Genomic DNA, 10,642 nt, shown 5'->3' with positions numbered 1-10,642 from the left:
CAATTGAGGAGCCCTGAGTGGCACCTGGACTGTGACAGCCACTGTGGGGTCTACTCTGGCCCTGAGCTTCATTGTCTGATTTGTGAGATGGGATTTCTGAGGCCACACTGTAGAATGGGATGAGCACTGGTGAGGAATCAGGAGCTCTGACTGCCCCTCTCTGAATTTTGGTTTCAGTACCAGTCAAATGTGGAGGAAAAATGTCTGTTCCACTTATTGTATGGTCAAGAGCCAACACATGCATTCTGGAAATTGTGAAGTGCTATACAAAGGTGAAGTACCAAGACATCATCATTTCTGGAGTGTGTGTGTGTTAAAGAAGGGATGCGTCCAGGAGGGGCAGGGAACACATTGAGAACCAGGGACTGCCGTGCCAAGTGCTTTGCATCTCTTTCCAGCTTCACAAGGACTTTAAGAACTTGGCACTGTAGCCCCCATTTTATAGATGAGAAAACTGAGGCTCAATAAGGCTATGTAATTTCTCTTCCAAGTTTATAGACGCTCATAAAATGAAGCATCCAATTAGAAGGTCCGACTCTCAGGTCTTTAGAAGGTTTTGTGGCCCCAGGATCTGGAAGCATTACTCCTTTGTTCCTCTGTTTAGACGATTTCTCCAGAGGTTTGCTCCCTTGTCCTCCCTGGTTGGGCTTAGGCAGGAAGCAAACTTAGATTTTCAAGACTCCTCCCAATTCTCATAGTACAAAAGGTTTGGAGGATTGGAGAAGTGGAAGGGGTAGTCTGAAACAGGGCCCGATGCGTGGCCACTGGGGCCATTCTCTGGAGAGACGGGGCTCCAGCGCCGGGTACTTCAAACTCAGGGCATCCCTGGATCAGAGCTGCCCTGTCTCCCAACTCAGCTGGGCCAGCCCCCTTCTTTGTGCTCAGTTTTTTCCCACAGCCCCGCAAGGGGGGTGCTGGGATCCCAGGTCTACCCCCTCCTGCTGGGCAGCACCCCATCAAGCCGTACTATAAAAAGCCTGAGAGTGGAGGAGGCCTCGGCACCCTTCTGCCTTTCTGAGGAACAAGAAGCTTGCTAATGGTTTGGGCCCCTTCCCCAGCACCCGGCCCCAGCCCAGGCTCCCCCAAACAAAAAGCTGCTTTACATGAGAAGAGCTGGCCGGCGTGGCCTTACCCGGGCACTCAAAGCGGCGGTAGCGCCGGACAGCCCCTTCCCCCACACCGAGGCCTCGTTTAGTTGCAATTAGCAATACTTTGCAACCCACGGGGCTCAGGGGGCCGAGCGCCCTCACCTCCCAAACCCGGCCCCCCGGCCGGGGCTCTCTGCCCGCCTTCTCCTCCCCGCGCCCCTCCCCTCCTCACTGCCCCGCCCCCAGCTCTCGGGCTAGTCTGTCGGCTTCCCTGGAGTTCCCGGAAGAACGAAGCGCCCAGAGGGACCAAGTCAACTTCGGCTTGGAGCGAGGGTGGGGGCGGGTGGTGAAACTGGGGCTGCCTAAGTTGGGGTCCTCCTCCGCAATCACACTGCCCCTTCCCTCCTTTCTTCCCACTTGCCGCCCCCTCTCCAGATAACTCTTAGCTTTTGAATCTGCAGGAGGAGAGAAGGGAAGAGACATCTTTAGAAAGAGACTTGTGGACTGGGAGAGGGTGAGCTGGTGGTGTAGGGCACGGGCTGGTGCGGGAGGGGAGGAGGCTCTGTCTCAAAGTCCGCTAGCTGGCCTGGCCCTTGATGCTAATGCGTGGGCTCCCCCTTCATTCGGGGGGCCTCAGTGTAGGCTGGGGGCGTAGAGTCCGGATTCAACTTCAGCAGCCAGGCAGTGGGAGGGTGAGGCAGCTTGGAAAATGAAAGAGGTGAAAGAATCCCAGGGTCCTTTTAGGTTCTCACAAATCCCCTCCTTGGTATCTGGTCCCCACGGTGGGTGGAGTAGGGGTACGAGGGAGGGAGAGGCGGCAGATGTCCCGCAGCCCTTTATGTCCGTTAGTAGTTTCTCCTCCAGAGCTCTTCCTGCCTTCTGTCCGAGCCTCACCCCAGTAGGACTTTTCTGTGGCCACCAGGAGCAACCCTAGGTACAGTAGGAGCTCCAGAGCCTGCGGGGAGTGGGGTATCTTGCCCCGTCTAGAACTCTAGCTCCTGTCCCTCTTTACACCCACGGGGCCTTCCTGTGCCCATGTTTGGATACTGAGCATCCGTGGAAGAGGAGATCCCGTCCTCTAGAGGAATTCTGCCGGGGCCTTAAAAGGTATGCGGGAAGTTGTACAAGATGTCCAACGCTGTGAGTCAACTGGCAATCAAGGGACAAGGCAAGGTAACGAGACTAAGCTCCCATCAGCAAGTCATCTCAGCCCTACTGTGCAGCTTTTCTGGAGTCAGGGGTGCCTGGCTGATACGGGGTGGGGGTGGGGGCACACATCACCTAAGGGGCTCCAGGATTTATGAAAAGAATGACATAGAGGCAGAGCAGGAGGTTCATGGTGAGCTGAGATGAGCTGCGTTGTTTTGTCTGGTCCTCTCCCCATTTTAAGGATTGATATTACACTACCCATGCAAAATATTGGGGGTGGGGATATAGTTGAGGCCTGGGAAGTAAAAAAAAGACCTGGCTCCTTTTACCAACCTTCAGTGGAGTCTCAAAACATACCCTTGAAGCCTAATGTCACATCACAACCAAGAAGGAAACTGCAGATGGAAGCCCCAGGTGGTCCTAGAGAAGGAATCATTTAGGATTATTTCCTGTGGAATTTGCACATAGCCCCTCTCTTCCTTTAGAAACCCCCAACCCCTGTTTAGGAAGAAAACATCCTGTAAGTAAAGAAGGGATGTGAGTTCCCACCCAGAACTGAGGGTCCCAAAGGGGTAAATAGGCCAAAAAAAAGGAAAGCCAGGTCCTCACCCCAGGGAAGAGAGGCACTGTGGGTCTCCTCCTGCCTCCAAAATCCATCTTCTGGAGTTTCACTGTGAGGCCTGGATTCCTGGTCCTTAAAAGGACTGAGGGAAGCTAGGCTTGGGGACCCCTGGGATCCTGCCTTCCCTCAGCTGCTGAGGTATTTGAGTCTCTGGACCTGCAAAGCCCATGAGGCCTTTATGGCCACCCACCTCCCCTGGGAGGATGGAATTTAATGGAGGTCAAGTATTTGGAGCTCTGGGCAGGAAGCAATTGTGAGCCAAGGCAGGCAATGCTCCTCAAGAGTTATCCTCCCACCACCACCACCCTCCTCCGAGGATTTTGTTCACCGCACCAGGAGCTGCAAGGAGGAGGAGGGTGGACCTGGGAAGGGGAGAAGGTGGGGTGCAGGAGCGGGGAGGTAGGTCCTGCCACTCACTACTGAGCTGGCTCCTTTCCCTCTCTCCAGCCCCTGCTGGAGCCTCATGCTGGCAATTTCTCCCATCATTCCAGGCCTTCCTCAGTTTTCGGTGTCTGGAGCTCCATCCTGCCAAGAACCTTTGGCCCCTCAGTCAAAGCCCCCTCCACTAGGCTTGGCTCCTTCTACTTGTTCCAGAAGAACTAGATGCCTCAGCCTCCCCAGTTGACTTGGGTTCCCTTTGCTTTGTTGTTCTGGCTTTTGCTGTTCCCACTGTTCTCTCCAGGGTGTAATACTGCAGACTTTGGAAGTCTGACCCCAAGCAGCCTCCGTGCTGAAAGCTACCCTGGGCTCCTACACCACTTCTTAGGACACAAACCACATTTTCCCTCATTTTAGAATTACCTGAGATCCTGTCTGTCTTTCCACTGAGTTGAGAGCCCCTAGAACTTGGCCACACAGAAATAGAAGGTGAGCAATCTATGCCATTTTGAATGTTGTGTTAGCCATGTTAAAAAAAGTAAAAAGAAACAGGTAAAGTTAATTTGGTAATATATTTTATGCAACTCAATATATCAAAAATATTATTTCCACATGTAATCAATATAAAAACTGTTAATGCTGTATTTTTAATCTATACATATTTTTTCAAACTAAGTCTTCAAAATTCAGTATGTATTTTACCTTTATAATTTAGATTAGTCAGTTTTGATTAGACAGGTGCTCAATCACATGGCTAGTGGTTACTGTACTGGACAGTGCAGTTCTTGAGGTGAGGGATGGAGCCCAGGCCTGTACTAAAAGTCCCCAAAGCATCTTGTTTAAGAAGCCCAGTTGTCGGAATCAGACTGCCTGGGTTTGAATACTAGCTCAGCCACTAGCTGTGTGACCTTATACATGTACCTTAATCACTCTGTGCCTTAACTGTCTTAACTGTAGAATGGGTCTAACAAGCTTTCTTAGGGTTGTTGTGAAGATTACATGAAGTGCTTAGAATAACATCTTTCACACAGGAGTAGCTCAATAAAGGTTGTCTGTTTTCATCTCTGCATGATGCTAACCTTGGCCCCAAACATTGTGAGCAGAAAGACTAAATGAAAGAAATAGTCCTTTGCCCTATAGTAGATTGTGTCAGAAGTAAGCTGGGTGGGTTGAGTTGTGTTTGTAGAAGTTGGAATAAGACTGAAGAGGAGAAGGCCACAGGTGGCTGGCAGAAGGCTCCTTAGAGAGACAGACTGAGGTTTATAGCTGTGCTGTCTTGGAATTGGGGAACAGTAACCGACAGCATAAGGCCCAGATTATTCATTACTGAGATGAAGTTTCTGAGCCTTCAGAAAACGCTTAATGGAGCAGGGTGAGGTTTGGAAAACCAACCAGCAGTGAGTGATAGGGGATTTGCTGAGTGTGTGGAGAAAGGGACTAGGGACAAATGTTTGAATTGGCGTCCCCACACCCGCCTGGCAGGTACCCTCCTGTAGTCTGGCTTCAAAGGAAAGGGAAATGGCTGGCTGCATTTTGAGGCCACAGTGCCCTCTGCTGGAGTTTGGCTGCTGGGGCAGCAGCTAGAGTGAGTGGTGCTGGAGTTTCAGGAAGGGGTTCTGTGCCAGATGCTGTCCATCCTGACCTCTAGACGCTCCTGAGGTTACATATAAAGTTGGAATCCCTTGACAAGGGTATAGGAAACTTATGCAAAATGAGCAACCTCTGAAGTGTAATTGCCTATTTGTTCATCTTATCTGCTCATTGGTATAGATAAATGTGTACTATATTAATTTCATCTCATAATCCTTTGGAGTTGTAGGGCTACAAGTTAGAGACAAATAATAAAAATAATAATAATGACAGTGACTGTAATGGGGTTTGTGGGGGGGACTTGGTGTAGGGGAGAGCCTAGTAAACATAATGTTCTTCATGTAATTGTAGATCAATGATAATAATACTAATAATAGTAATAATAATAATAATAGTAATAATGACAAAGAAGCTAACACTTATATAGCTCTATTACACATCAGGTGCAATTTTTTAATTACTTGATAGATGAGGAAACTGAAGTGCAAAGAAGTTTAAGTCACCTGCCTAATGTGACACAGCTGTCAAGATGGCAGAGGCAGACTGAACTGAGCAATCTAGTTCTAGAGCGTGTGCACCGAACTGTCGTGCTATCTGCTGCTTCTCTGAAGTAATCAAGACCATTTTCCTCCTTATGTGAGATATGGTGAGTCTAGGTGCTTTGTGAATCTGGATGGACCTTCCTAGTTGTTTCTGATTCTCTGACCACTGCTAAATAATCTTGAAAAAAAATCAGGGTTAATGTTTTTTGATTTGTTATGCAAGAAATACAGGCCAGGCACCATGCTAAGCACACTGTTGGAATTTGTCACTGAAACCCTCTAATGACCCTGTGATATGACTACTGTTATTTTCCCCCTGTTACAGAGGGGGAACTATATAGTTTTCCTTCGCTGTGTAACTAATTGCCACAAACTTCATGACTTAAAACAACACACATTTGTTATCTCATAGTTTCTATAGGCTGGAGATCCAGGCATAGCTTAGTGGGTCCTCTGATCAAGTTCTTATAAGGCTGTAATCAGGTCAGCTGGACTGTGTTCTCATCTGGAGGTTTAACTGGAGAAAAATCTGTTTCCAAATTGGATCAGATTGTTGGCAAAATTTAATTTCCTCCAGGGTATAGAACTGAGGATCCCAGCTCCTTACTGGCTGTAGAATGAAAACAGTTCCTTTCCATTTGGGCTTTCCCAGTGTATCAGTCAGTGGAAACAACACCAGCAGTGTGTGTTTGTGTGTGTGTATGTGTGTGTGTAAAGATTTTATTCCAAGGATTGGCTTACACAGTTGTGGGGGCTGACAAGTCTGAATCCACAGGGAGGATAGGCAGGCTGGAAACATTCAGGCAGGAGCTGATGCTACAGTCTTGAGGCAGAATTTCTTCTTTATTCCTCAGGGAAACTTCAGTTTTGTTCTCAAGGCCTTTCAACTGATTCGGTGTGGCCCTCCCCCATTACCTAGAATAATCTGTTTTACTTAATGTCAACCAGTTATAGATACAACCACATCTACAAATTACCTCCACAGACACACCTAGATAACTGTGTGATTGAATAACTGGGTGGTATAGCCTAGCCAAGTTGACATATAACACTCACCATCACATCTAACGTGGCTACTTGCTTCACCTTGCCAGCAAGGAGCATCTCTCGAGTGGGTTGGCTAGCAAGAAGAGTCATATAATTAAATCATCCATGGGAGTGACATCCTGTCCCCTTTGTCATATTTTGCAAAGTCAGAAGCCAGTCATGGGTTCTCCCCACGACCAAGGGAAGGGGATTCCACAATGGTTTGAAAACCAGGAGTTGGGGACACGTCAGAGTCTGTCCACCACAGAAGTTAAGACTCAGAGAAGTGAGGGAGAGGCCCAGGATCACCCAGTAGGAAAGCTGGTGATGTTCACAGCTGTGATGGAAGCCCCCTGCTCTGTTCTTTGCAGGGTTCCACTTCCACTTGCTAGCACAGGCATGAGCCAAGACCCCATCTTTTCCTCACATGCATATTCAACCATCACATGCATGCCAAATCCGGGCCTCTTGGCTCCAGACTGTCTGGTTCTCATTGTATTCCCACTTAGTTTCAACATGTCTTAAACAAAGTGTGATGAAAAGATGCTGGTCTAGTCTCAGTGTGGCAAGTCCCTGGACCTCTGTCTCTGTCTTCTGGACCCCTCCCTTCTCATACCCCACATCCACTCCTCTCCACTGACTCACAGCCTGACCACCACACTCCATCCTGTCTTTCCATGAGGCCTCTGGAGTACCTCTCTGCTTCCACTCATGTCTCCTTCCAATCCATTCTACACAATTGCTGGAATGATCATGTTATCCACTCCTGAAAACTTTTCAATGACTTTCCACTGCTCTTGGCATCAATGGTGAGCTCTTTTGTTTGACCTACTAGTCCCTGTGTGGCTGGGCTCATTCATACCTCCAACCTCTTCTGGACATGCAGACACTATGCACCACTGTGGTCCCAGTCCCTAGCACCATGCCTGGCACATACCTAATCAGTGACAGAAATGGATGGGTGAAAAGAGTGGGCAGAACCAGGAAACCCTTAAGGTCCTGCTTGTGGTTCCTCTAATCTTTCTGCTTCATCATGTAACACTAGTCCTAAGCAGCCAGGTATTTTTGTGAATAGATTTAACTGGATCCCCATATGGTCTTATAGGTCTACACCGGGTGTTATTGTTATTTGCATGCCTTTGTTTCCATTCTTTTAGTGATTATCTTATAAAACTATACCCTGTATTTATATAGAGGGCATCTTGTTTTGGCCTGTACCCTGAAAACGACAATGTGCATCAAAGTCTAAAGTTAATCAATGCCTCTACTTGCCTTCCTCCTAAACCATAGGACATTTTAGCTTTATTTATCATTTATGTTGTACATTTTCATTCTCTTTTTTTTAACTTCATGGACATTGTTATTATGGTTTATATTATTATTATTGTTATATATTGTTTATATGGTCAGTGCTTATAGTGTTATGTACATGTCTTTACTCTTCTTTTTAAAACTTTTTATTTTTATTTTTTATTGAGACATAATTCCCCACTTTAAGTGTATAGTTCAGTGGTTTTTAGTATATTCCCAAGGTTGTATGACCATCACCACTCTGTACTTCCAGAACAGTTTGATCACCCCCCAAAGAAATTGTGTGCACATTCGCAGCCCCTCCCCACTCCTCCCTCCACCAGCCCCTGACAGCCACTAATCTACCTTCTGTCTCTATGGATTCGCCTATTCTGGACATTTTGTATAAACAGAATCATGCAATGTGTCTGGCTTCTTTTATTTAACAAAATATTATACTAACATTATGTTTTCAAAGTTTATCCATGTCATGGTATGTTTCAGTTCCTCATTCCTTTTTATGACTGAATAACATCCCATTGTTTGGATATATAAAATTTTCTATGTACTCATCTGTTGCTGGACATTTGGGTTGCTTCCCCTTTTTGGCTATTATGGATGTTGCTGCTATGAACATTTGTATACAAGTATACAAGTCTTCATTTCTTCTTGCATCTCAGACTTTCCATCTGGGATCACTTTCCTTCTCCCTGATTGCATCCTTCAGAATTCCCTTCAGTGAGACTCTGCTGATGGCAAACTTAGTTTTTACTTGTTTGAAAATTCACTCTTGAACTCTAGGTCAGAAATTATTTTCTTCCAGCATGTTCAAGATATTCCACTGCCTCCTGCCTTATTGCTGTTGTGAAGTCTGACCTTAAGATTTTTTTTCTATATTTGGTATTTTGAAGTTTCATTGTGATTGTATCTACACGGGGGCTCTTTTTTATTTGTCCTGCTTGGGATTCTTTGGCCTTCTGGAACTTGTAGGTTGGTACCTCATCAGTACTGGAAAATTCTTAGCCATTACCCTTCAACCCTTGCCCTTGCGACATTCTCTCATTTTTACCTTCTAGGACTCTGATTAAACTATGTTAGACCTTTTCAGTGTATCTTCCATGTCTCTCAACTTCTTTTTCTTTTTGTCCTTCTTTTCTGCATTTTGGGCCATTTCTTCTCCATTTTCCAGTGGCTTTCTGGGATACTCCCACCCCTTAGGCTCACATATCTGTGATATTGCTAAGGAGAGTTACAAAAAATCTTTTATACACTTGCAGTTGTTTTCAGTGGGAAGGTTGGTTTGAATAACTTAGCCCATCATTACTGGAAATGGATGTCCTATCATCCTCCTCATTTCTCTGATGGGTATACATTTTCACTTCCCTGCTGACACAGACAAGAGCCATACTTCAAAGGACTGCCTCCAATTCCACCGCTTCTACCAGCCCTTCCCTTCCTTGAGCTTTTCTACTGCAGAACTAGCACTGATTGTCTCCCACTCAGGGGCAGCACCTAGGGACTTCTCTTGTATTGCTTACTTATCAAATAATGTACAGATTGACTTATTATTTCTCACACTAGATGGTCAGCTAATAGGAAGGCAGGAATAGCCCCCACCAGTGGCTCCTCCTGGCAAACTGGGGTGGAGGGTGGGGTGTTCACGGGGATGGGGAAGATATGAATTCAGTATATTTGAAGTAGTTGCTGGTTATGACCAGGCACAGGTTAAGACTCTCCCTACACTGCTCCATTAAGCCCCTGTTGACCCCAAGGAACCTCCAGAGCTGGCGGCTTCAGTCTGAGATCCTCAGGCGGGGAGGCTCGAAGGCGCTTGAATTGCCTCCTCATGACAGTAGATGGCAGCACACACATACTCATTGCAGCTCGCGAAGCTGTTCGCGGACCTCCGGCCGCGCTGGAACCTAACAGGGGCAGGACAGAGTGCCTCTGCCCCAAGTTGGACCCGCTTTAGTCCCCAAGGCCCAAAACAGAATACGATAAACAGCCTCCCCTCCAGCCCTCTCTCTGCTTCCTCTTCCCTTGAGCCCCGTGCTGCAGCGACCTCACCAAATTCCAGCTTCCGGTCCAGGGTCGTTTCTTGCTTGCTTAATCTTTGCCCTTCTGTAACACCTTACGAATTGAATGCCCTTCCAGTCCTCTCTCCTAACCATCCTCAACTCACTTTTTTTTTTCTTTGAATGGTCACAATGATCTTAAACTTTAGATAATAAGTGTCAAGAAAAGAATGACAAAGAAGAGAGGGAGGACTTGCCTTACCAGATCAGATGCAAAAAACAGACTATGACGCTTCCATAATTAAATCGACGTAGCATTGATATGGGAATAAACGAGTCTATCAGAACAGAATACACGATCCAGAAATAAGTCCTACTATATATGAAATTCTAATATATAACATAGGGGGTTGTTCAGTTAATCGGAAAAAACATTAAAATGATTTTGCAATAGCAGGTTTTTCAAATGGAAGAAAACAAAATTAAAGCTTTATCTTACACTATTTACAGAAATAAACCATAGATTGATTAAAATTTTTAATGTAAAAATTCATTTCATAATTAGTAATGAGTTATGGAGATCTAAAGCAGAACATAGTGATTATAGTCAACAATATTGTATTATAAACTAAAGTTGCCAAGAGACTAAATCTTAACTGTTCTTAGCACCAAAAAATGATAAATATGCTGTAATAATCATATTGTAATATTTAAATGTATCAAACCAACAGCTTGTACACCTTAAACTTATATGATGCTATATTTCAATTATATTTCAATAAAATTCATAAAATCTTGTATGAAAATTTAGGAGCCTGCATGTATGATGGAAGAGTGAGAAAATATTAACCAAGATTGAAAACCTAGAGGCAGTAAAAAAAAAAATAAAAACCCTGACTAAATAAAAGTTAAAACAATAGTTTTGCAATATGTACATATATT

At 45.6% G+C, this 10,642-nt stretch overlaps 1 long non-coding RNA gene across 2 annotated transcripts; it reads left to right on the top strand.

The window, feature by feature from the left end:
• Positions 1 to 1,365: 1,365 nt before the first annotated feature.
• Positions 1,366 to 8,167, top strand: LOC118968153 (uncharacterized). Of its 2 annotated transcripts, none has more exons than XR_005055650.2 (3): positions 1,366 to 2,195; positions 3,655 to 3,726; positions 5,296 to 8,167. It is a non-coding gene; the product is annotated as an uncharacterized lncRNA (long non-coding RNA). The 2 variants fall into 2 exon arrangements; XR_005055649.2 differs by having other exon boundaries at positions 1,366 to 2,261.
• The last annotated feature ends 2,475 nt before the right edge of the window (positions 8,168 to 10,642 follow it).

The sequence above is a fragment of the Manis javanica genome, chromosome 4 (assembly GCF_040802235.1).
Source record: "Manis javanica isolate MJ-LG chromosome 4, MJ_LKY, whole genome shotgun sequence".
In the NCBI taxonomy this organism is placed as follows: domain Eukaryota; kingdom Metazoa; phylum Chordata; class Mammalia; order Pholidota; family Manidae; genus Manis; species Manis javanica.
The sequence above is the reverse complement of the archived record's forward strand: the minus strand, read 5'-3'. Positions and strand labels throughout refer to the sequence as shown.